We start from the raw sequence: 5,805 nt of genomic DNA on the forward strand, positions 1-5,805 counted from the left end.
TAACACATAATAGGCCCTTAAATGATCGGGGATTGATTGCTCGGTTGGTAAGGGTCCCACAGGTTCAAGGCCTTGGTGTTGGAAACTGGGGAACCTGCGAGTCAGAGGCCCAGGAACCCAAGTCCGCTGCTTTCAGTTAGAGAAAATAGCTTTGGATGACTAGAAATAGGCTTTTGTAGCCGCCGTGGCTTCAGTGTCGATACGACCCTCCCTGTTCTCTGGCCTTTGAGGAAATGGTTCTCTTTATCAACTGCCAACTTAATTGGGCCATCCAGTCCAATTCCAGACCCTCAGCACGGCGTCCCTGAGGCCCGGTTAAAAGAAGAGGATAATGGCTTTTACGGCCGGGAGGGCCTTCAAACACCCGTGCTCACCGCCCACAGGTAGGCTAAACTGGGTTAGAGAAGAAAGGCCGCCGTAATGGGCGACCTAAGAAGTCCCCCCGAGAAAAAGAACCATGTGACTGAGGCCCCCAGCCCAGATATCCGGGCTCCTGCTCCAGGCCTCCTCCTCACAGTATTCCCAGTGAAAGACGTAATGAATTGGATCCTGGTGGGGATGTCTCGGAGTGACTAGAATGGCCGTTTCAGAGTCGGAAAGATCTGCGTTTAAGGCCCCTGCCAAGTCACTGGGTAACGTTTGAAAGTCACAGAGAATATGTACAAGTACGCATGTGTTTGTGTCTGTCTGTGTCTGTGAGAAAGAGGGGACAGGGAGAGGAAGAAGAGAGGACAGAGGGAAATGGGGGAGAGGGGTTGCCCTGCTTTAGAAAAGAAAGTTCCATGCTGGCCATTAGCAACAAGGATGAAATCATGACCCCAGCTACCCTTGCCCCTTGCCCCCAAATAAGATTGGAAACATTTATTGTCGCCTTTGTTCTCTCCATCCCCTATTCTCAGCTCCGGGGATTAAAAAAGACCAAAGATGGCCCCTGCTTATAATCTAGACAACAGGCAAACGCATAAAAAGCAAGTTGTGATCGGATCAATAGGAAATAATCACGAGATGGTGAGGGGTAGGAAAGGTTTCTTGTAGAAGGTCACATAGGTAAATGTCTTCGTGGATGAAAAGCATGTTGTTCAGTCCAGATCCTGGGTGTAGGGAACTCCCAGAAAAGGAAACTCCCTCTTTCAACATCAATAGGCACCTTTTCTGCCAATCTCTCGTTTTTGAGAGCTGCTTGGAGCCCAGGAGAAGGGACGTTGGTGCTGAAGACGGCATGTACCAAAGTCGAGACTTGAATCCGGATCTTCCTACGAAAACCGACTCCTATCCGTCAGACCTTGTTTCTTCTCAAAGATAGCGCATACCCGTCATTGGACACCTCTCCAGTCGACCACCCACACAGCAAGCAAAGCGATTTCCCGAAGTGCCCCACTTTGTAACAATTCTCTGTTCCACCCTGTGGCCTCTACACACTGGCATTCGCTCTCCGGATCTTCGGAGGGACTGGCCCGGAGATCTGCATGCCCCTCCCTGCTCACCGCCATCGCTTGTACTCCCTGGTTACTTCCAAGGCTACAACCCATCGCCTCTTCCTGGATTAATTCTTTCTTGATCCCTAACTGCAAATGCACCCAGTTAGTATATATTAATTTTTAAATGTCGCATTGTTAAAAAGCATCTATTTTCTCTCCCTCCCAGCCATACCTCCAAAAAAAAAAAAAAAAAAGGAAAACCCTCGTACAAAATATGCATAAGCCAAGCAAACCAAATTTCTATATTTGCCAGCTACACATGTTCTTCATTCTCCAAATTTAGTCCATCAGTTCTTTCTCAGAGGTAGGTGGCATTTTTCATCATCCCTCCCCTGGAACGACGGCTGTTCATTGTGTTAATCAGAGTTCTTTGATCTTTCAAAGTTTTGTATTTTTACAATGTTGTTGTTATTGTACAAATCGTTCTCCTGCTTCTGCTCATTTTGCTCTGTCAGTTCGGAGGTCTTACCAAGTTTCTCTTAACATACCTCTGTTATTATTATATTATTCATGCACCATCATTTGTTCTACCATTCCCCAACTCATGGATACCCCCTTCTAGTTCTTTGCCATATTTAAAAAATTGTATTTTTGTATTTAAAGGATTTTATTCTTTTTTTGTTTGTTTGTTTGTTCTTTATGGGATGTAATCCTAATGGCGGTATCACAGGGCCAAAGAATATGCATATGCTAGTAACTTTGGGGTTAGAGTTCCAAATTGTTTTCTGAAATGGCAGGCTTGATTCACAGCTGCACCAACAAGGCCTTCATGAGCCTGACTTCCTGCATCGCCTCCAATAATCATCATTTTTCATTTTTGTCAACTTTGCCAGTCTGAATTGCACAGTTGTTTTAACTTGAATTTTTCTAATCATTCGTGATTTGGAGCACATTTTCATATGGATATTGATAGTTAGGATATCTCCCCAAGATAAGTTTCAGATGGATACATGACAGATGTAAATGATCATAAACATATTAGAGAAAAAAGATATTGTCTTTCAGATCTATGGAGAGGGGAAGACTGGGACCAACCCAGAAAAAAAAATCAAAGGAGATGAAGCAGATTATTTCTATGATTACCTTTTTATATCCTTTGACCATTTATCAATTAGGGAATGCCTCTTTTTTATAAATTAGACACCATTAAAAAAAATGAGACTGACTCTATCTTTACTGATAAGGAAAGTCTGGTTATTACTATGGGAGGCTTATTTGAACACACTGTTTCTATGGAGTCAGATCATCGACTGTCAAAATCACTACATAAATAGATGACAGAATAGGTGACGTATCCACACATATTTATGTGTAGATCTATATGTGTATTTGTATATGTATATTCTTATCTGTCCACATCAATGTTTTGGACATATAATTATAGAAAGATGAGCAGAATAATTATTTAAACATTTTTGATTTTAAATGTAAGAAATAAAGCAAGTATTTTCTTACATAGAAAAATAGATTTCCTCTGAAAATGTAGAAACGGCCTGCTTTTCCTTTCAAATAGGCAACAAAATGTAACTTCCCTCCCTCGGCCTGCACCCTAGAGATGGCTAGTATTTGTGTCAGTCCTTCCTCTGGACACAGATATCATCTTCCTTCATAGGATCTTTGCAGATAATTTTGGTAATTAAAATAGAAGGATTTGGTGGGCAAAGTTGTTCTAGGGCAGAGCGGATTTTGGACAATTTTACTTGATCTCTTCCAACAACCCATTGATGCTAAAAATTAAGTGGGAAATTGGTGAGAAGCAGTGGGGAAGATAGAAAAGATTTCCAAGAAAAAAATTAAAGCCACTAATGTTCAGAGGTAATAATGAAATAGCTAGAAAAGTGGTCTCAGGGAGGAGTTTCCTCATCATGTGTTCACTCTCCTAATGATATCATGGTTCTGAACAACAAAAACCAATGGCAATCAAGCATCATCATCAACGACACTCTAGCAATTGCCACAACAAGGAGGAGAAAAGAGTCCAGAAATAATCTTGGACACTTGATCTCCCTGCCAATGGCGCAGATTGGTCAGTTGAAGGCAAAATTGATTTAAAATTCATTTATAAATAAATGAAAGTTCACTAATAAAACATTTACAGGAAGAGAATGGGAGAATCCAAGCTGCATTTCCTCACAGAAGTGAAAAGAGAGAACAACAAAAACAAAGGAATACCACAGAGTCAGAGCTGAAACATCCCTCTCCCCCTGAAGCATTTGTACACAAAGTTGGTTAGAAGACAGCAAACAGAAGAAAAAATGGTGTTGAAACATAAGCCTTCCTGGTGATCTGCTTTCAACGGCGGCGAACAGGAGAAGCTTCTGTTCATATTTTGACTGTATCACCTCAGGCTTCGGCTGAAGGAGTTGTGAACGTAATTCAGACACACGGAATAAGAAATCAAGACGGAGCCAGGCCATCCTCGGCGCCAGAAAATCCACACTGGAAGGAACACAAGCTTGGAAGCCCTCAGATTATTCCACAAAATATATCGAGAAGCTTTGTAAGCTTCAAGCGCCATATAAAGTTAATTATTAAAATAATAACTATTATTTTCGTTGTCATTAAAGTCTTGGTGGTTAGAGAATCGGAGCTAAGGCTGGTTCTCTTTCGTGAATCCCGTGCTGGCGGTGTGACCCTGGGCAAATCCTCCCGGGTCATCTCTGAGATTCGGAGTTACAGAGAAAGCACCAACCCGCCTCGGTAGAGAGAAGTCCATGCGGGGGACAACTTTTCCAAGTTTTCCAAGCACTTTATCATCAAGTCATGTTTTCTGCTTTAAGAATTGTTTCCTTGCTTTCTTCTGAGATTCCACTCCGTATTTACAGAAGAAAAGGGAGGATTTGGTCAATATGTGGTATAACGATATAACTTGAGCAACATAATCCAAGAAATTCTGAGACTGCTTTTAGCTGCTGCTTATTGAAGGCGGCCTGAGAAGAAGAGATGTCGATTGGATGGCCGGGGAGACAGGGAACAGGAGCGGCGGCGTGGGGGGCTGAGAAGAGGCCGTGCTCTCTGAGCAAAGCAGATCTGGATGAGCTCACGCGAGGGGGCGAAGCTAGAGGAGCAGAGGGAGCGCTCGGGGGCTACTTGTGCACGTCCTGTGGCAGAGCGTTCCGAGGCTGGCCGGCCGCAGTTGGACACGCTAGCTCGACTCTTACACAACGACGTCCCTCGGGGCCTCTGAGAATGAGGAGCAACACCCAGTGGAGTGCTTAGCACTTAGTCCTTTGTCTGGCACGGACAGGGCCCTAATACACGTTTATTGACTGTCGGGGCAATTGGGAGCAGCTGCTTCCTCTCTGCTGGACGGATCTGATGGCCTGGACGGAGCCACAGAAGATATGAGTGATGATCCACGAGCTGGGCAGGAGGAGCAAAGGATGGAGCTGAAGGACGGGCTCGGTGGAGACAGAATCTCCGGGGAATCTATTGAATGGGGCCAGGACTAGAGATTTCCTGGGGAGATACTGAGAATGGAGAGTGGGAAGAAGTCAGCCACTGGGGAAACTGAGGCATAAAGCGAAGCCCGTGCTTCCCCAACGGCTCAAGGGGAGGAAGTGCCTGAGTCAGAAGTGCAGCTCCCACCCCAAGGTTCCCGATCCAGGATTCTCCCCACTGCCCCCTCGGCCAGGGACCCTGCCCTCGTCGGCCTCAAGGCCGGCTGGCCCGGCTGAGCCATGATAATACCGTGGGGCTTTCTCTCTAAAACAAACAAAAAGGATGACTCACTGAAATTTGATGACCTCCAGGCTGCAGCTGCAGTGAAGAGTGATTGCCTCCAACGTCCAACGACAGCTGCCCGTGCCAGCCCCGAAAATAGAACCTTGAGAAAAGCCAGGGTCCGTCCAGGGCCGGCGGCACATCCCATGCCGGGCCGAGGGGAGCCGAGCTGCCCTGGAAACGGGGCTCTGCCCAGCTGGGCCCCGGGTGGAGTCTCTGCCTTCTTCCCCTCCGGACCCTGCCGCTGACTGCCGCCAACTCCCAGCCCGCCCGCCCTCCCCTGCTATCTTTGGGAGCCTTCTCTGGGAAGGAGAGAAGCAGCACTGTCTCCTCTGTCCCCTCTGCTGGCTACCTTTCTCTCCCTGTCCCTGAACAACGACAGGAGGCCGGCATGGGGCCACGGAGCAGGCCCGTGCCCCAAGTGTGGCCTCCTTCCCCAGGCCGGACAGCCCGAGGCAAACACAGACACTGAGGACGTTTAAAAAGAAGCAGCCACAGTCCTAGAGGGCGCCGATGAGTGATTCCTATGAGACCCCAAAGTGTTGGGAGTCAGAAAATGGAACTCGGAACTCACAGAGGGACACTGGCTCATTTACCTAACCTC

At 46.4% G+C, this 5,805-nt stretch overlaps 1 long non-coding RNA gene across 1 annotated transcript; it reads right to left on the reverse strand.

Annotated features, from left to right (window-relative positions):
• Positions 1 to 3,521: 3,521 nt before the first annotated feature.
• LOC141553922 (uncharacterized) lies at positions 3,522 to 5,450 on the reverse strand. Its single transcript, XR_012485719.1, has 2 exons — positions 5,211 to 5,450; positions 3,522 to 4,948 (listed from the first exon to the last, which is right to left on the reverse strand). It is a non-coding gene; the product is annotated as an uncharacterized LOC141553922 (long non-coding RNA).
• Between the last annotated feature and the right edge of the window lie 355 nt (positions 5,451 to 5,805).

The sequence above is a fragment of the Sminthopsis crassicaudata genome, chromosome 2 (genome assembly GCF_048593235.1).
Source record: "Sminthopsis crassicaudata isolate SCR6 chromosome 2, ASM4859323v1, whole genome shotgun sequence".
Classification (NCBI taxonomy): domain Eukaryota; kingdom Metazoa; phylum Chordata; class Mammalia; order Dasyuromorphia; family Dasyuridae; genus Sminthopsis; species Sminthopsis crassicaudata.